At 29.7% G+C, this 27,623-nt stretch overlaps 1 protein-coding gene across 1 annotated transcript in view; it reads left to right on the top strand.

Moving 5' to 3' along the window:
- The window catches only part of ck (myosin-VIIa ck), a 59,332-nt gene that overhangs the window by 6,415 nt on the left and 25,294 nt on the right, over positions 1–27,623 (top strand). The window contains exon 2 of the mRNA XM_065501579.1: positions 51–150. The gene's annotated coding sequence lies outside the window, so the exon portion shown is untranslated. The remainder of the gene's footprint in view (positions 1–50; positions 151–27,623) is intronic.

Here is a 27,623-nt window from a genome sequence, read left to right as displayed (position 1 = left end):
TCTTTCTAAAAAGTTTATTTTTAATTCTCAAAAATCTATTTCAATTTTAGTGTAAACATCACAACTATTTAAAAATTATTCAAATTATAAAAAAAAACTTGACGGATCTAATACGTGATTTTAACAGATATTTTTTAACACAACACTGAGGTGAGTTCCTAAATTAATTAAATGTTTTTCTTTATATTAAAATTTTATAAGTTGAACTCTATTTGAAATTCTTAAAATTGGAAGTCATATTTATACAATTTCTTTAAATATTCCAAATATTCTTTTAGGAAAATTAAAAAAATGTGAAAATTATTGGGGATATGAATTAAAAAAGCGGAATTTTTTAAAATGTTTAGTGTTCATTTTGAAACATTTGTACAATATTTATTCAAAGAATTTAATTGAAGCATATCCCAGAGAGAGCGTTCAGCATCGATCGAATCGAATAGTAGTCGGACTGGGCACGGTCTGGACTATAAAGCGGGTAAGGCAAAACTTGCCAACCACATCATTCTAAATACTTTTTAACAGGTATTGCAACATGTGGTCGAGCGTTATTAACCCTTTCGGGACGGAGTATTCTAAAAGATGTGGACAAAATATTATGTTCTGCATACTCAGAAATCCTGAAATCGTCCTTTTATCCTGGGACATATAATCCCAATAAGCATTTTTCGTATGACATAAAATCCCAATCAGAGTTTTTGATGAGTGATTCGAAATTAAAAAATGAATAAAACATCAGAATATTATTGAATTTAGATGAAAGGACACATTTATTTGCATTTTAGAAATGTAATTAGGGATTTGATTTGTGGAATGGTCCAAAACACTTGTAACACAAAGCGGTTTGCAACCGGTTTGCAACCTGGGCATATAATTTTTGAAGGCTTTTCGATGCCAAGTGAAGAACAGCGGACACAGCGACAATGCTTCTCTTGCTCTACTGGGATACTGGTCTAATAAAATAAAAATGGAGAATGTCGGGAAATATTTGGATACTCTGATATCAAAACACTGGAGCATTGTGGATAAAAATTTGGAAAATTTAATTAGTTTGGAGCCATGAAGTTCATATTTAAAACTTGAACTCGACAAGACTTCCATTTACGCATGTCAAATTTTATTAAATCGGACTAAGCGTTTAGAAGGTACGGATTTTTTTCTAAACTGCTCGAATTTTAACAATGTTGTGAAATTCATTGTCAAGCTGCATGAATATCGTTATGTTTTTATTCCCATATTATAATGAACTCTTAAATGGGTTTATAGGGGTTATTTAAATAAGAAATTGCATTGAAAATAATGAAAATACGAAAGTTTGAAAACTGCTGGGACATATAATCCCAGTAGCCCAGAAAGGGTTAAGATGTGATATTACGGTTTCATGTTTGGCCGCATATTCTCGGAGTTTTTCGGCCAATACTCGCTTCAAACGAATCAGTTGCGTTCGGTACAGGTTTCCTATAAAAGTTTGGTCAGATTTCAGCTGCTCATAATATATAGGTCCCACCAAATACAGAGTATTACCTTAGCGCCATGAATATTTCGCTTTGGTGTCGATTCGGCTTTTTGGCTGGGTTTCACATAGGATCTCTTACACTTCGAGTTATCGTAATGCATCAATTTTTCATCGCAAGTAATGATTCAAGCATCATTTCGGACTTGCATTTCAAAATCTCTCGGTTTGCAATTCGTGTGGTACCCAATTTCCCTGGTTTTGGATGAATCCTGCTGATCACTCCCAATGATTTTGCAAGCTCTTGTTGATTTTTACAATCATCTTCATGGAGTAATGCCTCCAATGGGTTGGATGGCCTCTCCGATTTTTGTCTTCCGTTTCAAAATCACAACTTCTGAATTGCACAAACCAGCTCTCGCTTCAATTCGTACGAATTTCCCTGAGGCTCAGAAACGTTTTGAAATTGCAGCTTGAGTAGTTCCCAATAATTTTGCAAGCTCTTGTTGAGTTTTACAACAATCTTCATGGAGTAATGCCTCCAATTCTTGGTCTTCTTTTAGATGGCCTGGTCGATCTTTGTCTTCCGTGTCAAAATCACCACTTCTGAACCTGTCGCACATTGAAACCGATGGAACACATTTATGAATGTGTTTCATCGTATCTGTGAATACTGAAATTTTAGTATTTGAAATGTTTTTAAATTCGAAATACCGATTTCTCAATACCTATTCGGTATTGCGATCTCCAAGTAAGACGAAGAAAAAAGAAACAGCAATTGCATGAGGAAGCCTTGTTTAACAGCGACATGGATATTATTCGCTGTTGTCCATAAGATTCCATAGATCATCAGACATGTCATATCTATAACTCTTCGAGGTAGTAAGACGATGTAGACGATCGTGTTATTATGCGATAATCGATACGAGACTAAAAATACGTTTTTGGGAATATCAAAGGCGTTTGGAAATATGTTATTCGTTGTCTAAATGGATTCATTTGATGTCCATTTATAAGAGGCCGATGTTATTTCCGTGCAGATCAAGAGATGAAATGTGATCAAGTTAGGAGTGGAGAGTTGTTGTTGTTGTAGCAGCGTAAACAATTTTACAATATTTAATGATGTTTCTGTGGGTGGATCCATGGTTGGCTGGACAGTTGAATATGTGGCGGATATCATGAGGACCCTGACCACATGCTGGGCATAAGTTGAGGACGGCACGGTGTATGCGGGACCAGAAGGCGTTAAGCCTGTTGCTCCATTCTGATCTAAGTTGTTCCGGAACTCGTCTTGCTTTACGAGGCAGAATCTTCTCGGCGTCTGCTATCGGTGGTGGGCGACCTCCAATTACGACATTGCTACCGCGAATTGATGGCGTTTCTATGAATGTCGTTCAAAGCTGTCAAAGGCGAGCTACGATCAAATGGATCCTGCACATACCTCTGTATACTCTCATCGTATTTTCTAAGATCCTGTCTGACATGCCTCGGGGGAGACTCCAACTGTATGACGCTGAAGTTTGCTTGATTCATCCGTTGACATCCCAGATGGAATTGTTTCGTCAACATGATGTTATGTTCCCTGACCCGTAGAACCTTAGTTTCCTGTTGAAGGTGGTATTCGGAGATAATTTTGAGCAGCTTGTGACGGTCCATAGGAGAGTAGATCATGTAGGTGTGACGATAGAGAATACCGTGACAATGTTGGATTGATGGACATTATTTCATATTATCATCCAAGCTAGCGGATTTATGACGTTTTCATTCTGGTGGATTTCATGTTCCCTGACCGGTAGAACCTTAGTTTCCTCGTGAAGGTGATTTTCGGAGATAATTTTGCGCAGCCTGTGACGGTCCTTAAGAGAGAAGATCGTGTAGGTGTGACGATAGAGAATACCGTGACAATGTTGGCTTGAAGGACATTATTTCTTATTCTCGTTCAAGCTAGCTTTATGACGTTGTCATGCTGGTAAAAATGTTGGCCCTTTACTTTTTTTGGGTTCTGTTTTTAATCTGATAAATGAGGAGGGTAGGATATACAATGATATATGTAAATAAAAGGGTTAATTCTAAAAAGTCTAAGAATATGACCGATTGAATATAATTTTCACAAAAACTGCCTGGTTGGTAGTACGAAATATGAATGTAAAATGGTACTGAAGAATGTAGGTTGATATTGGCGCGGTGGAAATTAAGTTAGAGATTATAAATAGGTATTAAACATATTGGTAGGGATTAAATTACAATAGAGTTCTAGATATCTCTCGTTCAGGAAGTGCATATACTTGTCAGCTTATTTAAAAAATCTTCTCAGATGTAGAATATCACAAAATCTTCTGATAAGCTCTGTTGTATGACTATTGTTTCTATAATTTAACTCCCTTGGGGCGTTATGACATGACATCATAGAACACTCTCACTAGTTGCCTATAGGGAAGTTTTTTTTGTCAACTTTGATCAAATAAAAGAAGTGAAATTATTAATAAACATGGAAATAACGATCTTATAATAATAATAACAAAATGATGTAAGCTGCCTTTTCTCACCTCGTATGCATAGAAAACAATATTTTTAATATTTAATATTAAATTTAACATAACAATAACTTCTTTCTTATGAAGAAAAAAGTCACCAAAGTGAAATTTATTTTCTTTAAAACAAAAAACTTCGTTGTTATTTTTTTGGGAATTTTTCAAATAAATTTCAACTTTAACCAAAATCTTTTTATAAACATTCTTCATTTATTTGTATTTCTTGGGTTAGCATATTTTTTTCAAACCAAAATTCTCAATGAATTTCATTCATTTTATTTAAAATATTTAAAAAAAAAAATAGAAGCAATAAAAAAAACTATTGTTTAATTAAGCTTTAGTTAACCTTACTTTTTGTTTTCTATAAGTTTTCTTTCATTCTCTCTCTTCTCTTGTGATGCTCTGGCAAGATCAGCAGATTTTTTTTCTTCAAATTTATAATAATAATGATGAGGTTTATGATCATTATTAGCTTATTTTTCATTATTATTATCATCTTTAACATCATTGACTTAAATTCAGTTTGAAAACCGGCTTGTATAATTAGAAATTTCTTTTTCTGTTTTGCTCTCTTTTATTTGTTGGCTTTTGTTATTGGTTTATTTTGTGTTAAAAGGCTCTCTTTGTTTATTTTTGTTGCTTCTCATAAATAATTGTTATTTTTTTTATTTATTTTTACTGTCAATATCATTAGTTGTCCCTCAATGTGTCAGAGTCATGTGAAGTTTTAATTGTTTTTTAATGGTTTTTTTTGTAGTTTGGTATTTTAGCTTTTATATAGTTTATAACAGTTATAGAGATTTTGTTTCAACAAAACTTCATTGAATATAGAAAAAAAAAACGTTTCAAATTAACAATTTACATACATACCTACATAAATAGAAATCAATGGTTATTAATCATGGCATTTAATTAAAACCGTTATTAATTAAAGTTTAAATTTTACAAAACGTAAGCTGTTCATTGTAATAAATATTTATTTTAAAAGCTAATCTAGGTATTCAAAAACTAGCCACATTTTTCTGTCAGTGTTAAGTAATGATCGGCTTTGAGTTGTAGATCAAAGAATTTAAGAGTAACTATTTTAATTACGGCATTTTTGTTATATACGGAAATACAAACTAATTACACCCTTCTATTCAATTCAATAAAATAACTATTTACATTCCTATTTACAATTTACAAAATTATTCAAACAATTTCACTTTCAAGCACGTCTGTCACATACAAATTCAATCACCTTTTGGCTTTGGATGATTTGTAAACAAAATACAAACAAAAAAAAAAAACACTTAGGTGAAGAATGTAATGCACAAAGAGAAAGAAGACATAAAGAAAATATGATACGAAATGAAATGCAATACAAAAGAGATAAAATAAATTTGTAATACTGTATTAGGGAATCGTGTTAAGTATGAGGGTTTTGCCATAATTTGCTTAATGAGTACTTGATATTGGATATTTCTATTCGTGATTATTCGGTAAATAAGCCAGACTTGATACAGTAAATATAACAGACTTGTTAAAGCTTCTGTCGGCTGTTAATTCACTTTAAAATGTTTACTTTATTAAGAAAACTCGGTCAGCAAAATACAAGGATCAATTTCTGAAATCTCTATCAGTCTCCTTTGAGCTCTATACACTTTGTCCAAAGTTTCTCTAATTTTGTTATTCCTTCCAAAAAATAAGATGTGTCGAGGTCATCAAAATAGGTATATTTTTCATCGTTGGAGTCAAATCTCTTTCCGTCAAGACAATTTTTAAGGTTTGGAAACAAGAAATAGTCACTCGGGGATACATCCAGAAAATGGTAGAGGAAGCATCATTAATGTCCCACAAATTACTTCAATTTGATTACATTGTAATTAGACTGTGTCTTTTTGAATTTCCCGGCTCTTAAAAGAAAGTACAACACTGCTCCAGTCAACAGGCATCTGTCAGTTGACTTTGGTCAAAATTTGACCAAGCTGCGTCATTTAGTTTGTGTTTGACAGCCATTGATAGCAGGGTGACCCGATAGACTAGACTGTAGTGTGCTGGACTATAAATCTGGTGGTTGCGGTTTCGATTCCCGCCAGCGACTCTGGGTGTATCTTTAGACAAGCAAAACAAGACCAAGCCTAAGCTTGATAAATACTATAGGAACTCTGCACCATCAATTTCAATGGTAAAAATGTGGTTTACTGAGTTTCATTGTGACCGTACAAGCATGAAAACTTGAATACACAGTAGAAAATCACATAATGGTGTTGGCTGATCGGAGATTGAAATTGTGAGAGATTGTGGAAGCCATAGGCATCTCACATAACTCAGTGGTTTCAATTTCGAATGACCACTTGGGTATGAGAAAGCTTCCCGCAAGTTGGCTGCCGCGTTTGCTCACAATCGGGTGCACAAAAGGGTACACACATGTGCCTAATTCAGGAAAAAATTCATGAATTAGGCTACGAAATGCGCCCTCTTCCACCCTATTCTCCGGATTTAGCTCCGAGTGGCTATTTATTGTTTCCAAACCTGAAGATATGTCTCGGCGGAAATAGATTTGACTCCAACGATGAAATCATCTATCAAAATATACCTATTTTGATGACCTCGACAAATCTTATTTTTTGGAAGGGATACAAAAATTGGAGAACCTTTAAACAAAGTGTATGGAGCTGAAAGGAGACTATCTGGAAAACTAAAACAATTTTTTATCCAAAAACACCTGTGTTTCATTCAAAAAGTCACGATCTTTTGGACCCAACATCGATCAAATAATTTTCTGTTTTTGATTTTCAAGTTATTTAGTGATTTTATCATCATTTAAAAGCCTAGTTTGTGTTAAATTTATTAAGAGTTTGAGATTCGTAAGAAAATATAGAATTGTCTCATAATTTTTTAGAGTACCGGCCCAATGTTTTCACGATTGTACTAGTGAAACAGACAAGCAAAAGATTTATGATTGGACTGAAGATGCTGACAGCTTTAAGATCCACGATTGGATAGACAAGTATAATTTCCTTGGTTGGACTAGAGAAACAGACATGTTAAAGATCTACGGTGGTTCATAGAAACAGACAAGTTCAAGATCGACGATTGGAATACATAAACAGACAAGTAAAAGATTTACGGTTGGACTGAAGATACTCAAAGCTTTAAGATCCACGATTGAACTTAAGATCCACAATGGTTCATAGAAACACACAAATGTATTGAAGATCCACGATTGAACTGAAGATCCACGATGGTTCATAGAAACAGACATATGTATTGAAGATCCATGATTGTTTATAGAAGATCCATTGGTATGCCCAGATTGTGTGTAGAAGATCCACGATGGTTTATAGAAATAGACAAATCTATTAAAGATCCACGATTGTTTATAGAAGATCCATTGTTGTGTCTAGATTATGTATAGAAGATCCATGATTGTTTATAGAAGATCCAGGATTGTGTATAGAAGATCCAGAACTGTTAATTGATTCTGTTTAGAATATCCATGATTTTGTCTAGCTTCTGTATAAAATATCCATGATTGTGTATAGAAGATCTAGGACTGTGAAAATAATCCGTACAGAGGATCAATGATTGTATCTAGATTCTGTATAGAACTGTCCATAGAAGATCCATGATTGTGTTTATAAGATCCCGGATTGTGAAAAGATTCTATATGGAAGATCCATGATTGTGTATATAAGAACCAGGACTGTGTATAAAAGATCCATCATTGTGTCTAGATTCTATATAGAACTGTCCATAGAAGATCCACGATTGTGTTAATAAGATCCATGATTGTGTCCAGATTCTGTATGGAAGATCCATGATTGTGTCTAGATTCTGTATGGAAGATCCACGATTGTGTCTGCATTAAAGTTCCATGATTGTGTATAGAAAGTCCATGATTATTTCCAGATTCTATATAGACGATCCATGATTGTTTATAGAATATCCACGATTGTTCATAAAAGATAAATGATCGTGTCAAGATTGTGTACGATTATTTATAGAAGATCCCGGATTGTGATCCACGATTGTGTATACAAACATACAAGATCCATATGAAATCTTAATCAAAAAGATCCAAGATTGTTTATGAAATTGGCTTAACGATCCCCGATGGGATGTTGAAATTGGCAGCTTAAATTCCCATGTTTGGAACATACTAGTTGGCAGCCTACATACACTAAATCCTACACTGATGGATCTTAGATGAGCTACGAAGCTTCAGCATGATTTCATAGAAATATACAAGGTAATGATCCGTACGAAATCTTAAGCAAAAATATCCACGATTGTTAATGAAATTGGCGGCTTATCCACGATTGAGACTTGAAAATTAGCAACATACTATTTGGCATCCTGCATACATTAAATTCTACACTGATGGATCGTAGATGTGCTGCGGAGCTTGAATATGATTTCATTGAAATATACAAGATCCATATGAAATTATCAGCAAAAATATCCACGATTGTTTATTAAATTGGCGACTTAACGATCCACGATTGAGATGTGGATATTGTTAGCTTAACGATCCACGATTGAGACGTGGAAATTGGCAGCCTGATGGATCTTAGATGTGTTGCGGAGCTTGAGCATGATTTCAACTGAAAAACATTAAATATTGCTTCAGCATTTGTTCCACAAAAAGATTTCCTCATTAAAAATAGGTAAAACTACTAGATCAAAGAAATGTTCAAAAAAATTCATTGATGGTACTTCAAATTAATGGACATTAGATTTAAATTAAATAGAAATCTAGATTAGGTTATGTTGGTCGCTTGTTAAGTAGAGAGTTATGATATCATTAGGTACGAAAATATCACAAGTCTTATTTACACTGTGAAACTAATGAAACCACCCAGTACTGTTGATGAATAATGCAGACCGTTCAATGACTATTTTTGAGATCAATTGGATTCTGAAAAGAATGCCCACCGATAAAACTCATTTAAACAGATTCTGCAGTTGTCATCATAGAAAATATTCATGATAGAGAAATCGTTAACGAGACATTCTCCACAATAAAAATTTAAGTGCCCAAAGGCCAGCTAATGCACATATATTTTTGAGCTCTCAAAACTTAATATTTTCGAGATAGTACTTCTAATATTGGTTCAAGCTCATGTCATGACATGTCAGTTTTCAAAAAATAATAAACATTTCCGGTTTATTAGGTACTGAAAACATCGGACTGTAAGGCAATCGGTACGTGTTGGTGTTACCTGGTTTTCTACGATAAATATTTGTTCTTCCTCTAAACATTACTATCAAAAATATAAATCAGAAATTCATACCCTATTAATATTTCCCAAAGTCGTGTGTATTTCCTAACAGAGATACATATACACATAGAGCGAAAACTATGCTGCCAAAGACCTAACTCAGTTGTCAAAATCCTGAGTGGTGAGAATTTTGAGTAATTTTTTTGTTTAAGTTTTTCTTCTAGTTGCCATTCTATGTGTATTTCTCTATGTATTTCCTATTCATATAAACGAATAACCGATTACTCTTTTATAAAAAATACTGGTATATACTTTATAACACGTGCTTTTGTTAAGATAAAAAAGATTTGAAATCAAATTTGCATTTGAATTCAGACTTAAATACTCATAAAATGTCAATTCAAAATTTTACTACCATACAACCAAATACAATTGTTTGAATGGAAAACAAAAATTCAAATCTTTTTACAGTTTTTTTTTATTTTTTGGAAATTTATAAAGCAAATAACAACAATAATAATTTTTTTGTTTGATGAAATGATATAAATGACAGCCAAACTGTCAGACTGAATGACTTACAAAGTGGATTTTTATTATTATGAAAAATCTTTTTATTACAAATTTTTTGTGATTTGATGTGAGGTATGTAGTAAGTAAGAGAGAAGGTTCGCTGCTTTATACTTGTATGTACAATAAGTATATGACATCAGTGAAAGTTGTTTGACGTTACAAAGACTTTGATATTTTTTCAAAACCAAAAGATGATGCACTTTTTTGTTTGTGTTATTGTTTATGGTTTTAGGATTTTGGATTTTATTACCTTTATTTGTGTCTGTCTCCTAAAGAAATCTTAATAATTTTTGTTAATACAATGTCATGAGAGTCTTCTTTATTTTATTTTTTTAATATTTTATTTGTATTCATTTGAAGTTTTGCTTAAGTTTGTACTTTGTTTATTAATTGACTAAAACAACAAATTACCAGAAACTCGTTTGTTAATATTGTATTTTTAGCTTTTTTTTTTGCAAAATAAATATTAATTATACTTGGGGTTTATTTTGGGATGCACTTAAAAAGAAAAAAACAAAATAAATAGTAAAAAAATAAAGATGATATCATAAATACTTGAATTTTAACACTTGTGTATTCGTAGAAGGGCTTTAATGGCGTTTTGTGTTTTATGTTATTTTTAAGTTGGCAATACTTTTTCTGTATAAATCTGTCATGCGTTACATTTGTGTATTGTTTGTAATCTCTCAGGCTACATAGTTGTGAAAAATACAGAAGAACACGTGAATTTTTATTTTAAAAAAAAAATAATAACGTTCTATGATGGTAACTCCTGTTTTAGTATGGGTAAATAATGTGACCAACTAGGTAATATTTAAGTATCAACGAATGCGGATTTAAAGAGCAAACTTAATGGTCCAGAATTGTGAATAGAAAGATGAAACTTAAGAATCCAGGATTTTGGACAGAAAGAGACAACTTAAGGTTCCAGGAATGTGAATAGAAAATACAACATGAGGAAACAGGATTGTGGATAGAAAGAAAACACTTAAGCATCCACAATTGTGGACAAAAATATAATGCTCACCACGACTGTGGACAGAAACATAAGAATCCACGATTGTGGATAGAAACAGACAACTTAAAGATCCCAGTTTGGACTAAAGAAAATAAACGATTGTGGATGGAAATATACAACTTAAAAATACACGATTGAACTAAAGAAGAATCACGATTGTGGATAGAAACAGACAACTTAAAGATCCATGATCGGACTAAAGAAGATCCATGATTGTGGATGGAAACAGACAACTTAAAGATCCACGATTGAACTAAAGATAATCCTCGATTGTGGGTAGAAACAGACAACTTAAAGATCCACGATTGGACTAAAGAAGATCCACGATTGAGGATAGAAATAGACAACTTAAAGATCCATGATCGGACTAAATAAGATCCACGATTGTGGATGGAAAGAGACAACTTAAAGATCCACGATTGAACTAAAGATGATCCACGATTGTGGGTAGAAACAGACAACTTAAAGATCCACGATTGGACTAAAGAAGATCCACGATTGAGGATAGAAATAGACAACTTCTGAATCTACGATTGAATTAAAGGAACTCCACGATTATGCATAGAAATATACAACTTAAGGATCCACTATTGTAGATAGAAACAGACAACTTAAGGATTCACGATTGTGAACATAAACAGATAAATTAAGAATCAACGTTTGTTGATAGAAACAACAACTTAAGGATCGACGATTGGATTAAAAAAGATCCTCGATTGTGCATATAAATATACAACTAAAGCATCCACGATTGGCCTAAAGAAAATCCACGGATGTGCATAGAAACAAACAATGAATTTGTGACCGCAATCGTGGATCTATTTCTATGCTCAATCGTGATCCTTTAACCAGTCAGTTTGAGATCAAAATCGTGAGATTCCAATCTGTGAGATCAAAATCTATTCGCAATCCTGGACCTTTAACCAGTAAGTTTGAGATCAAAATCGTGGATCTTTAACCAGTCAGTTGGAGATCAAAATCGTGAGATTCAAATCTGTGAGATCAAAATCTATGAGCAATCCTGGACCTTTAACCAGTCAGTTTGAGAAAATCGTGGATCTATTTCTATGCGCAATCCTGAAACATTAACTATGTCAGTTTGAGATCAAAATCGTGGATCTTTAACCAATCAGTTTGAGATCAAAATCGTGGATATTTAACCAGTCAGTTTTAGATTACAATCGTGGATCTATTTCTATGCACAATCGTGGATCTTTAAAAAGTCAGTTTGAGATCACAATCGTGGATCTATTTCTATGCAAAATCGTGGATCTTTAACCAGTCAGTTTGGATCACAATCGTGGATCTATTTCTATGCAAAATCGTGGATATTTAACCAGTCAGTTTGAGATCACAATCGTGGATCTATTTTTATGCAAAATCGTGGATCTTTAACCATTCAGTTTGAGATCACAATTGTGGATCTATTTCTATGCAAAATCGTGGATATTTAACCAGTCAGTTTGAGATCACAATCGTGGATCTATTTCTATGCAAAATCGTGGATATTTAACCAGTCAGTTTGAGATCACAATCGTGGATCTTTAACCAGTCAGTTCGAGATCACAATCGTGGATCTTTAACCTATCAGTTTATAGTCACAATCGTGATCTTTAACTAGTCAGTTTGAGATCACAATCGTGGATCTTTAACCTATCAGTTTATAGTCACAATCGTGATCTTTAACTAGTCAGTTTGAGATCACAATCGTGGATCTTTAACCAGTCAATTTGAGATCACAATCGTGGATCTTTAACCATTCAGTTTGAGATCACAATCGTGGATATTTAGCCAGTCAGTTTGAGATCACAATCGTGGATCTTTAACCAGTCAGTTTGAGATCACAATCGTGAATCTTTAACCATTCAGTTTGAGATCACAATCGTGGATATTTAGCCAGTCAGTTTGAGATCACAATCGTGGATCTTTAACCATTCAGTTTGAGATCACAATCGTGGATATTTAGCCAGTCTGTTTGAGATCACAATCGTGGATCTTTAACCATTCAGTTTGAGATCACAATCGTGGATATTTAGCCAGTCAGTTTGAGATCACAATCGTGGATCTATTTCTATGCACAATCCTAGATCTTTTACCAGTCCGTTGAATGATCACAATCGTGGATCTATTTCTATGCACAATCCTAGATCTTTTACCAGTCCGTTGAATGATCACAATCTTGGATCTATATCTAAGCTTAATCGTGAAATTTAACTTATGTCTTTGTACAATCTTGTCACTGAAACAATTAGTATGGTGTGTTGAAACAATCAATTAAATTTTCGGTAACAAATTTAAAATAGTTGGTCCTCTTAAGCTCTTCCAAAGTTTCTGTAAATAACTCCAGTATTCTAGAAAATAACAACAAAGTATAGATACAACTTCTCTCTATATATATAGTATAGTATATGAGTGTATATAATGTAATGCTTCAGTTAATTTTATATTTATGTGTGTGAGGTTGTATATAAAACCTTTTGGTTTTATATGTGAAAGTATGTATGTATGTGTTTGTCTACCAGCTTTTTGGCATAATTGGTTAAATTTCCTGTATTCTCATACCAAAACCTGCCACAAAGCTTATAATAGTTGGGTACGTTTTTTTTGTTAAATTCTATTAATAGTTTAATAATAAATTTCTTTTTCATGTGTTTGAGTTTTTTTTTTTTTGTTTTATTTGTTAACTTAACAAAAAGCAACAACAACCGAAATAAACCGAGATAATAAAGAATAGTATAGTTAGTATTTATGTGTATTATAGTTAGTGGGCATGCAACAAGTGTTTTTTTGTTGTTTTAATATTGCAGCATTAGTAGTAGCTGTATGTTAGACTGTCGACGACGACCCACCACCACTAACAAAACTGTTGCACTTGACTGCATTTATTGTTAATAAAACAATAAAAAAAACAAAATTTACAAAAATGGTTGTAAAATGTTGAATATGTATAATAATGAGTCACACAATAAAAAGTATATTTTTTTTCAATTTGAAATCAGAAAAAACGTGGTAGTAACACGTTGTTGCAGGGAGTTTAAGATTTATTTTGTTTGGAATATGAAAATTTATTACAACAGGTTGAAGGGTTTTATTAGGGAGTGGATTTATGGGTTTAATTTCCGTTAGGGAAATGTTATAGATTCATGTGTTACTTATGTACTGGGAATATTGTTTAAATGTTGAATAGAATCGGATAGGATTGTGCACAGAAATTGATCCACAATTCTAACCACAAATTGACTGGTTACAGATCAAGCATTGTGCGAAGAAATGTATCAACCATTGTGATTGTAAACTGACAGGTTAAGGATCCACGATTGTGATCTCAAACTGACTGGTTAAAGATGCACGATTGTGATCTCAAACTGACTGGTTAAGGATCCACGATTGTGATCTCAAACTGACTGGTTAAAGATCCACGATTGTGATCTCAAACTGACTGGTTAAAGATGCACGATTGTGATCTCAAACTGACTGGTTAAGGATCCACGATTGTGATCTCAAACTGACTGGTTAAAGATCCACGATTGTGATCTCAAACTGACTGGTTAAAGATCCACGATTGTGATCTCAAAATGACTGGTTAAAGATCGACGATTGTGATCTCAAACTGACTGGTTAAAGATCCACGATTGTGATCTCAAACTGACTGGTTAAAGATCCACGATTGTGATCTCAAACTGACTGGTTAAAGATCCACGATTGTGATCACAAAATGACCGGTTAAAGATCCACGATTGTGATCTCAAACTGACTAGTTAAAGATCCACAATTGTGATCTGAAACTGACTGGTTAAAGATCCGCGATTGTGATCTCATACTGTCAGGTTAAAGATCCACGATTGTGATCTCATACTGACTGGTTAAATATCCACGATTGTGATCTCAAACTGACTGGTTAAATATCCACGATTGTGATCTCAAACTGACTGGTTAAAGATGCACGATTGTGATCTGAAACTGACTGGTTAAAGATCCACGATTGTGATCTGAAACTGACTGGTTAAAGATCCACGATTGTGATCTCAAACTGACTGGTTAAAGATTCACGATTTTGATCATAACCTGACTGGTTAAAGATCCACGATTGTAATCTCAAACTGAGTGGTTAAAGATTAACGATTGTGATCTCATACTGATTGGTTAAAGATCCAGGATAAACTGACAGGTTTAAGATCCACGATTGTGATCTCAAACTGATTGGTTAAGGATCCACGATTGTGATCTCAAACTGACAGGTCAAAGATTCACTTGGATTATACATGGAAATGGGATTGCGACCTTGTGGTTTATAATATTGGATTGTGGATAGAAATATATCTATGAATATGGCCAGTTTTATTCTTATGATATCGTTAATTCAATTTTAAACCAACAATTTGTATAACCTCTTATGTAATTTATACAAAATATGTAACACTCAAGATGTGATAATAGTAGATAGTAAATGTTGAAATCATCAATCACTTTTGATTTGAATATTTTAAATTATTCAAGTGAAATTCATTGAACTTAATTTTCTTTGCTCACCACTCAATACCAACCAAACAAAAATATTAAAATTCTGTTACGTGTATGTATTACTTTATATCTTTCTTTTAAATGGCCAACAAATGAAATGAAATGAACAAGTAGTAAACACACAAAAATGTTACAAACCAAAAATTAACAAATTTCTCAACTCCCCATTTACGTGAGGAGATTTCCAAATTACTTTTCACCCAAGCAAATACCAAAGATTTCTTATGCTTAAAACTTTATTTTAAAATGAAAGTGAAATTGCTTTACTATCACTCAAATGTGTTGTTTAACCTTCCTCAACAATTGTTTGTGGCTTAAAAGAACTTCCTTTTTAAGAATAATGAAATGAAATTTTCTAAAATCAAAAAAAGTGAAATTAACCAAAATATGTATTTCACCTTTTAAGGATTCACACATTGATTGATTGGCTTGGTTGGTGTCTGAAATAACTATTTTTTGTATCTTACAAATATTTTCTAATTATTCTTTATTTAGTTAATGGTGTTTATTTAGTTTTTGTTAAATTTCACTTGACAGTTACTTGTACCAGTAGTGTGTCATATTTAACATTTCGTTTTTTCAGTTTTCGTAAAACAAAAGTCAAGCTTAAACAAATTTGTTTGCTGTTTAAATCTTAAGCACGCGTTCATAAATTTTATTTTCACTTTATTGTTGTTGTTGTTGCTGTTGGTATATTTGTTCAATATACAAACATATTTATTATAAAAAATACCGGAGGTTGTACTTTTTTAACTGCCTGTTAGTCAGTAGTTTGCTATTTTTTTTTCTTTTTTGCATAAAATAGTGTATTGTTTTAGTTTAGTTTTTGCTTTATCTCTTTTAAGTATTTATTTTCTTTTTTTTCTTTTTGCTATTTCAAAATATTTATTTGCCATTTTTCACTGTACACCATTTACGTTTGAAAACGAGAAATAGAAAAACATTGAATATTTTGACAGTTGAGTTTGTGGTTTTCCTAATGGGGACAATTGCTGTAATAGCCCACACACTGACAGGTTAAAGATCCACGATTATGTCCACAAAACTGACAGGTTAAAGATCCACGATTATGTCCACAAAACTGACAGGTTAAAGATCCACGAATTTTCATAGAAATAGATCCACGATTATGTCCACAAAACTGACAGGTTAAAGATCCACGAATTTTCATAGAAATAGATCCACGTTTATGTCCACAAACTGACAGGTTAAAGATCCACGAATTTGCATAGAAATAGATCCACGATTATGTCCACAAACTGACAGGTTAAAGATCCACGAATTTGCATAGAAATAGATCCAGGATTGAGCCCACAAACTGACAGGTTAAAGACCACGATTGTGAATAGAAATGGATCCACGATTGTGCTTACAATTTGACAGGTTAAAGATCCACGATTTTAAATAGAACTAGATCCACGATTATGCCCACAAACTGACAGGTTAATGATCCACGATTGTGCATAGAAATGGATCCATGATTGTGAATAGAAATATATCCACGATTAAACCTACAAACTCACAGATTAAGAATCCACGATTGTGTATAGAAATATATCCACGATTATGTCCTCAAACTGACAGGTTAAAGATCCACGATTATGTCCACAAACTGACAGATTAAAGATCCACCATTGTTATCTCAAACTGACTGGTTAAAGATCCATTGTTATCTCAAACTAACTGGTTAAATATCCATGATTATGTCCTCAAACTGACAGGTTAAAGATCCATGATTATGTCCACAAACTGACAGGTTAAAGATCCACGTTTATGTCCTCAAACTGACAGATTAAAGATCCACCATTGTTATCTCAAACTGACAGATTAAAGATCCACCATTGTTATCTCAAACTGACTGGTTAAAGATCCATTGTTATCTCAAAATGACTGGTTAAATATCCACGATTATGTCCACAAACTGACAGATTAAAGATCCACCATTGTTATCTCAAACTGACTGGTTAAAGATCCATGATTATGTCCTCAAACTGACTGGTTAAAGATCCATTGTTATCTCAAACTGACTGGTTAAATATCCACGATTATGTCCTCAAACTGACAGGTTAAATATCCACGATTATGTCCTCAAACTGACAGGTTAAATATCCACGATTATGTCCACAAACTGACAGATTAAAGATCCACCATTGTTATCTCAAACTGACTGGTTAAATATCCATGATTATGTCCTCAAACTGACAGGTTAAAGATCCACGATTATGTCCACAAACTGACAGGTTAAAGATACACGTTTATGTCCTCAAACTGACAAATTAAAGATCCACCATTGTTATCTCAAACTGACTGTTTAAAGATCCATTGTTATCTCAAACTGACTGGTTAAATATCCACGATTATGTCCTCAAACTGACAGGTTAAATATCCACGATTATGTCCTCAAACTGACAGGTTAAAGATCCACTATTATGTCCACAAACTGACAGGTTAAAGATCCACGTTTATGTCCTCAAACTGACAGATTAAAGATCCACCATTGTTATCTCAAACTGACTGTTTAAAGATCCATTGTTATCTCAAACTGACTGGTTAAATATCCACGATTATGTCCTCAAACTGACTGGTTAAATATCCACGATTATGTCCTCAAACTGACAGGTTAAAGATCCACTATTATGTCCACAAACTGACAGGTTAACGATCCACGATTATGTCCACAAACTGACAGGTTAAATATCCACGATTATGTCCATAAACTGACAGGTTAATGATCCACGATTATGTCCATAAACTGACAGGTTAAATATCCACGATTATGTCCATAAACTGACAGGTTGAAGAGCCACGATTGTAAATAGAAATACAACGATTAAACCCACAAACTGCCATGTTAAGGATCCTTGATTGTGTATAGAAATAGATCCTCGATCAAGCCCACAAACTGACAGGTTAAAGATCCACGATCCACATATTTTTTTCAAAATTATTTTTCTTCAAATTTCAATTTCAAATCGTTAAATTTCCTTGGAAACATTGTATAAGTTTGTTTTCATTTCAACACTTTTTTTATTTGATTTTTTCCTCCTCTCTATAGTTTTTTTGCAGTTTTCTTTAAATATTTAAGTTAGTAGGTTTCTCTAACTATAAATCATAGTCAATCGAGTGTAACAAAACACAAATCTATTTCTTTTTTTTATATATTGTATATAAATTTCCATAAATTTTGCCCCAGCAAATATTGGCGCAAAAGATGCAATTGAAGTTGAATTGAGTGAGTGTAGCCAGCCAACTACGAACAAGGAACAGCTGGATGGATATGGTTTTATGTAATGGAGAAAGAAATAATTAACATAATAAGAAAAAAAAATAAACTGAAACAAAAAATTAACACAAATTTGTTGCAATAAATAATTGTGGCAATAAATTTATGAAAATAACAATGTAATTGAATTCGAATTGAATATTAAATCAAGTTACAATCTATTTTTGAATATAAAAAATAAGTGAGATTGGAATTGGCCAGAGAGCAAGTTATTTATATATAGGAGATATAGTTTTGTTTGAAACTCTCTCACTTCTCTTAATAAATATTTGAAATTTTTTTTCAATTTTAATCTAAAAAACTATAAATAAATACTTTTCTAATCTGTTATTATGTCAGAATTAAGTATTTTCAAAAAAAAATCGTCTGAAATTACAATTAGATAACATTTTAACGCCCCAATGCTACTGAATTTGCATGGGCAAAGCAATTGATAATTAGTGTTCTGTGTTTATTTTTTGATTTTAAAGTCAAGGTGATTTCTTATCAGCTGAAATACTATACAATACCGCAACAAGAAAAAATCTAATCATTCAGTAAACTGTTTGTATGATTGATTGCAAAAACTATAATTTATTTTTTTCAAATAAAATTTCAACATTTTCTTTGCATAAACAACTTTTTATTCCTTTTACTTCTTTATAATTATGACGATTAGTCATTATATTTAAATCTTATGACTATGATTTAAGATAATAATGGAAATTGGAGCTTATTTTTTATATAAATTATTAAAAATTACTTTAAATAGATGCAAAACAGCATGTGAGTGTAAATACTTTCTTTCAGTTGAATAAACTTTTACAGTGTTTAACTTTTACTGAGATTGTAGCAAGATTATCTTATCAGTTTCTTTAAAAAAAATTTGTCTTTATTTGATTTTAACCTAAATTTAGGTGAATTTTTTCTAAGTAAATAGAAACTAGACATGATAAAGACAAATTATAGCATATTTTTAGCAGAATGTTTGTTTAAAATCTTCTTAATTATGTAGTTAATAAAGTTTTAAGGCAAAATGTATATCATTTGAAAGCTTGAAATCTAGAATATATTAAATTTTGTCCAATTTTAGCCAAACTATGTAAAATAATAAGAGTACTATTCAGACAAAGTTTGAATAATCTCGTAATAATAGTTCTTAAAATATTTAAATAAAACTGTTTACTTGTGTGAGAGGTGACTCATCCCTTGTTTTGATCCCTCCCATTTTTTGGTTAAACTTCATGCAGTTACACGAAATGGATTCATATAAAATTTAAAGACTGTCACATTTATAGTTCACGAAATATTGGAAAAAAGGATTTACTTTGTATGGGAGGTGCCACGCCCACTAATACAAAACAGTCCATTTTCAGCCAAATTTTAAGACACTACTATAGTTCTCCCCTTGTTTTGATTCCTCCCATATTTTGGTTAAACTTCATGCAGTGATACGAAATTAATTCATATAAATTTTAAAGACTTTCACAATTATAGTTCTCGAGATATTGGAAAATAACTATTTTCTTTATGTGATAGCTGCCACGCCTACTAATTTAATCCCGCCCATTTTCAGCCAAACTCCGTATAATGATAAGAAATTAACTCTTACAAAGTTCAAATACTTTAACAATTATAATTTTATGATTTACTTTGTATGGGAGATGCCACGCCCACAATACGGTCTATTTTCAGCCAAACTATGCACAATAATAAGTGAGATATTCGGGCAAATTTTAAGACTTCCACTACTATAGTTCTCCAGATATTCGAAAATAACTATTTAGTTTATAGATACAAATTCTTTATTTTTTTAAACACCAGTGAATTTTTTGATTTTTTTAAGATCATGTAAATCATTATAGACCAACTTAAATATTTATTTCCAAAACCGAATCTATTATTCAGAACAATCTCCAACAAACCGAAACTTTTAAATTTTAAACGATGGATCGATTTTAGGATTCTCATTATCTTAAAAAAAATCAAATAATTTGTGGTGTTTACTCATTTTTGAGGCTCTCTGCAGTTTTGAAATATGTTCTTCTTTTAGATTGACATTTTCTTTATTTAACAAAAAAAAAAGTGTATTAAAAATAACTTTATTTTTCTTTTGCCATTTATATTAAAATAAAATCAGGTCGTCGATCTATTAATAAATCAAAAAATCTATAGCAATTAATTATAGACTTAACCCAGAAACTAACTGAGCAGTATGAATTTTCTAAATGGATGCCCACATTGAGAGAAATACTCACATACGCTCAATACACATACACTCACAACCAAAAAAAAAAAAAGTTAAAAGAAAAGTATTTAACAATTTTTCACAGCATAGAATTTAACCTAATTTGGAGAATCACTATCTTTTAAAATAAAAAATAAACTTTTTTGTTTAAAAAAAAATTGTCAACTTTTAATATACACATTAAACAACACATAACACCACCATCTATTTTATAATACAAAAACAATTTATGCTAAAACATAAATAAAACTACAATAATAATAATAAAACCAACAACAACATACGTAACATAGATGATGATAACAAACCTGGGGTTTAAAAATATGTTTGTAACCCAATTCTTTACTTCTTTCTATTCTCCAACACTCTCTTCTATGCTGCCAACAACAACTAACTCCTTTCACAATTTGCACTCAGCACAAAATGGAGGGAGGTGGAGAAAAGTGCATGGAGCAGCAAAAAAAAAAAGAAAAAATAATATGAAGAGAGTACCGTTTTAGTAGGTGTATTAGTGTATGTAATTGTCGAGAGTATCTGAGTACCTGTTTTGTCTGTCATTCAATATCTACATATGTACAAATATTAAACAAATAAAGATGAGAACCATTGAGACAAAACAGAATATAAACAACAGCCATTAAGTTGTATAATGTCAATAATAAATATTCGTTAGGGGTGAAAGTAGTTTCCTTATTTATTGCCTTAATTAATAAGAGGCTGTCAATAAAGTTGAGTTTTTTTGTTGTTGGTTTGTTTATGTATTATAAAGATAATAAAACATATTTGAGTGTTTATATTTTTAGTTAAATAAACGAGGGACACGACACTTGTAAGGATTAGTTCAAGTATTTGATATCGAATAATTCGAAAACAATGTTTGGAAGTTTATTTTTTTTATTTTATTTTCAATGATTATATTCGTATAATTATTCCAATAAATTAACGGATAAACGGAAAATATACAAATAAAAAAACGAATAAATAAAAACATTATTCCAAAAAGTTGTTTCCTGATTCTTACACTAAAATTATTCAATTCTTAAGATATTTCCAAAAGAATAATCGGATGATTATTCGAATAAAAAAACGATTAATCTGCAAAAAATGTTTCATTTTATCAATTTATATTTTAAATCATATTTTGATCATAACTTCTCAGATTATTTTACAAAAATATTTGAATTAACGAACGGATAAAGAAATATTGGAATAAAAACAGAATAATCGGAAACAGTTTTAGTTGTTTCCTTATTCTTACACTAAAATTTCACAGTTCTTAAGATATTTCCAAAAAATAATCGGATAATTATTTGAATAAAAGAAAGATTAATTGGCAAAAAATGTTTCATTTTATTTTATCAATTTATATTTTGAATAATTATAATTACTCAGATTATATTACAAACATATTTGAATAAACGTATAAATGAAACTATTCGAATAAAAAACCGATTAATCGGAAACTTTTTCAGTTGTTTCCTTATTCTTACACTAAAATTATACAATTCTTAAAATATTAACAAAAATTAATCGGATAATTATTCGAATAAAAAACCGAATATGTAATCGTTAACATTTTTTTAATTTAATTTTTTTGGTTTTTATTTTGGGCAATCATAATTACTCAAATTATTTTACAAAAATATTAGAATAAAAAAGGGATAAGGAGAACTATTCGAATAAAAAACCGAATAAATAAAAACATTATTCCAAAAAGTTGTTTCCTGATTCTTATACTAAAATTTCACAATTCTTAAGATATTTATAAAAATAATCGGATAAATATTCGAATAAAAAACCGAATAAATAAAAACATTAATCCAAAAAGTTGTTTCCTGATTCTTATACTAAAATTTCACAATTATTAAGATATTTACAAAAAATATTCGGATAATTATTCGAATAAAAAAACAATTAATCGGATAAAATTCCTTAATTTTATTTTATCAATTTATATTTTGAATAATCGTAACTACTCAGATTATATTACAAAAATATTCGAATAAAAAAAAGGGATACGGAGAACTATTCGAATAAAAAACCAAATAAATAAAAACATTATTCCAAAAAGTTGTTTCCTGATTCTTATACTAAAATTTCACAATTCTTAAGATATTTACAAAAAATATTCGGATAATTATTCGAATAAAAAACCGAATAAATAAAAACATTAATCCAAAAAGTTGTTTCCTGATTCTTATACTAAAATTTCACAATTATTAAGATATTTACAAAAAATATTCGGATAATTATTCGAATAAAAAAACAATTAATCGGATAAAATTCCTTAATTTTATTTTATCAATTTATATTTTGAATAATCGTAACTACTCAGATTATATTACAAAAAAATATTCGAATAAAATAAGGGATAAGAAGAACTATTCGAATAAAAAACCGAATAAATAAAAACATTATTCCAAAAAGTTGTTTCCTGATTCTTATACTAAAATTTCACAATTCTTAAGATATTGATAAAAATAATCGGATAAATATTCGAATAAAAAAAAGAATAATCGTTAACATTTTTTTAATATAATTTTTTCGGTTTTTATTTTGAATAATCGTAATTATGATAATTCGAAATAAAAACCGATCAAATTATTTTACAAAAATATTCGAATAATTATATGAATACAAAAATGATAAATGGAAAATACTCGATCAAAAACACGAATAAATGAAAAAAATTATTCCAAAAATAAGTTTTATGATTGTTAGCCTACAATTTCACAATTCTTAAGCTATTTCCAAAAAATAATCCGATAGTTATTCGAATAATTAGAAAATAAATGAATTACTTTTTTCGGTTTTTATTTTAAATAATCATAATTAATCACAGTTTATTATAAAAAATATTCGAATAATTATTCGATTAAAACAACGGATTAACGAAAAATATTCGAATAAGTGGAACATTTATTTCTGATTCTTACTCTAAATATTCCTAATTCTTAATAATCGAATAATTATTCGAATAAAAAATGATTAAAAAATTATTTTACGATTAATAAATTTTTATTTTAAATAATCATAATTACATACTCTGATTATTTTTCAAAAATATTCAAATAAAATAACGGATAAAGGGAAACTATTCGAATAAAAAATCGAATAATCGGAAACAATTTTAGTTGTATCCTTATTCTTACACTAAAATTATACAATTCTTAAGATATTTCTAAAAAATAATCGGATAATTATTCGAATAAAAAAACGATTAATCGAAAAACAAATGATTATATTTATTACTCAGATTATTTTACAAAAATATTTAAAAAAAATAACGAATAATAGGAAACTATTCGAATAAAAAACCCAATATATAAATGAAAAAAATATTACGAATAGTTGTTTCTTGATTCTTACACTAAAATTTTACAATTTTTACAAAATAATCGAATAATTATTCGAATAAAAAAAGCGAATAATTTTTTTTTTCAATTTTATTTTATCATTTTATATTTTGAATAATCATAATTACTCCAACTATTTTACAAAAAAATCGAATAAAATAACAGGTAAAACAAAACTATTCGAATAAAAAACCGAATAAATGAAACAAATATTCCGAATAGATGTTTCCTTATTCTTACACTAAAATTATACAATTCTTATGATATTTACAAAAAATAATCGCATAATATTCGAATAAAAAAACGAATAATCGGAAAAAAGTTTTTAATTTTTTTTAAAGATTATTTTACAACGATATTCGAAAAATTATAAGAATAAAAAAAAACTGATAAATGAAAATACTCGATTAAAACCCCGAAAAAATCAAAAAGATATTGCCAATTGTTATTTCCTGATTGTTACTCTACAATTTCACAATTCTTAACATAATAATTCGAATAATTAGAAAATAAATTAATTTATTTTTTAAATAATTTTACAAAAATATTCGAATAATTATTCAAGTAAAATAACGGATAAACGAAAAATATTCGAATCAGTGAAAAATTTGTTGGTACTGATTTTTACTCTAAAATTTAACAATTCTTGATATAATATTTAAAAAAAATCGGATAATTAATCGAATAAAAAAACGAATAATCGGAAAAAAATTTGAAAGTTTATTTTTTTGTTTTGAAGAATCATAATACTCAGTTTTTTTATAAAAATATTCATATAATAAAACTAATAAAATAATGGATAAACGAAAAATATTTGAATAAGTGGAAAATTTATGGCTTAAGGTTGTTTCTGATTTCTACATATTTTCCCGTAACGTTTGTGTTAAGGATTAGCTTAATGGGTCGATGGGTAATTTCAACAAAAGCTTAGTATTTATTGTATTATTTATTAATAATTCTTAAAAAAAAATTTCAAAATTTAAATAACAAACAACTTTTACCAAAACCCAATAGTGAACCGAACTTTTAAAAATAAACTTGCTAACTCAGCCTGTTGTGCAATTCAAGTGGTGTTCTTTATTCCAAAAAATAAAAACATTTTCATTTCTTATAACTTCAACTTCCAACAAAAGTTGCTTCGATTTCTTCTTTATAAATAACACAATAAACATATCAAACCGTTTGCTTAAGGCATAACACTAACATAAGCAACAACAACAAAAATAAACAGCAAACATGTAATAATGTTGCAACATGCTACATAAATATGAATGCAACATAGTATTTATTAAGAAAAAGATTTACAAAAACAAAAAAACAACAGCCAGCATAAACACAATTTTTTTAAACGTCATACTTTGCTTTGTATTGTTCTTCTTCGTCTCCTTTGTGCATACCAAAATTTTGTAAACATAATTTTGTTGTTATTGCTGTTGTTTCTAGATGATTTCGAGAGGAGTCATGCAAGAGAGAGAAATAGCTTTTGTGTAAAAATTTTGTGTATTAAATGTATTTTTTTTTTGCCGGTAAAACCGGATGTGGAAACTGGTTGTTGTGATGTGAATCTTTACCAATACAAATGACTGGTACAAGTACATGTCGGCCAGACGGACGTTTAGAATGAATTGTAAAGTTATTTAGCAACAATTTTGTATAACGGCTTTATTTTAGTTTAGAATTTTGTGTTGTTCTAGTCGTTATTATGGTCATTTTTTTTTAATTTTAATGTTTAGCATGCAGTCAAAACAAAATGTGAAAAAATTTACTTATAAACGTTAAGCAAAAACAATAAATAACAATGAAAACACAACAATTAAAGAGGTGCAGGAGGAGATAAGCTGTGTGTTTTGGGAAATTGCAAGAACTACAATACCAAAACAATAATTTACATAAATGACTATTGTTTGGATTTTAAATTAAATGTCAGAATTTTGCCTATTTTTTAGAAAAGGGGTGGAGTTGGAGGATTTAAAGATAAAGTTTTTCATATACGCTACATTCAGCAACGTTAGAAAATCAGTAATTTTAAATTAATTTTTTTATTTTATTTTTTAAACAAAAATATGCGTATAATTATTCGAATAAAGTAACTAATAATAGTCGAATAAAAAACCGAATAAATAAAAAAATATTCTGAAATGTTTTTTGTTTCTTACATCATAATTTCATAATTCTTAAGATATTTACAAAAAATAATCGGATAATTATTCGTATAAAAAAACGAATAATCGGAAACATTTTTTTAAAAATAATTTGTTTTGGTTTTTATTTTGAATAATCATAATTACTCAGATTTTTTTACAAAGATATTCGAATAATTATAAGAATAAAAATACTGATAAATGGAAAATACTATTCTATATTCTATAGAATTGTATAATTTTTAATTGAGTATTTTTATCTTTATAAAGATTTATTTTTTCCAAAAAATAATCGGATAAAAAACCGAATAATCCAAAAAAATTTAGTCTGAAAAATAATTTTTAGATTTTTATTTTGAATAATTATAATTACTCAGATTTTTTTTACAAAAATATTCGAATAAAATAACGAATAATCGAATATAAAAACAACTGATTATTATGTAAAAATAACTGATTAAAAGTGAAAGATATAATACTTTAAGAAAAGTTTATATAAAATATTTTTTTTTTTCGAAAAATATTCTTAAATTTAAACGAATAATAGAAAAATATTCGAATAAACGAATAATCAAAAAAAAAATTGTCTGAAAATTGATTTTTAGATTTTCATTTTGAATAATCATAATTACTCAGATTTTTTTTTACAAAAATATTCGGAAATTTATTCGAATATGATAACGAATAATAAGAAAATATTCGAATAAAAGAATAATCAAAATAAAAAATTGTCTGAAAATTCATTTTTAGTTTTTAATTGTAAATAATCATAATTATACAGATTTTTTTATAAAAATATTCGAATAAAAAATCGAATAATCGAATAAAAAACAACTGATTATTAGGTTAAAAACCAAAATTACTAATATTTTATGAAAAGTTTATTGCAAATATTTTTTTTTTGTAAAAATATTAGGAAATTTATTCGAATCAAATAACGATTGATTGAAAAATATTCGAATAAAGTCTATAATAAGCAAAAAAAAAAAATGATTCAGGAATGTTGTTTCTTTATTCTTACCCTAAAATTTCACATTTCTTAATATTTCTTCAAAAGAATAATCGGATTATTATTAGAATAAAAAAACGATTAATCGACACAAAAATTTTAAGCTTATTTTTTCGATTTTTATTTTAAACAATCATAATTACTTAGATTTTTTACAAACTTATTCGGATAATTATTCGAATAATAAAGCGAACAATCGAAAAATATTCGAATAAAGTATAAAAAAGTTTTTTTTCTTGATTCTTACACTAAAATTCAAATTTCTTAATATTTCTTCAAAAGAATAATCGGATTATTATTCGAATTTTTA

This window comes from Calliphora vicina, chromosome 2 (assembly GCF_958450345.1).
Source record: "Calliphora vicina chromosome 2, idCalVici1.1, whole genome shotgun sequence".
In the NCBI taxonomy this organism is placed as follows: Eukaryota; Metazoa; Arthropoda; class Insecta; order Diptera; family Calliphoridae; genus Calliphora; species Calliphora vicina.
The sequence above is the reverse complement of the archived record's forward strand: the minus strand, read 5'-3'. Positions and strand labels throughout refer to the sequence as shown.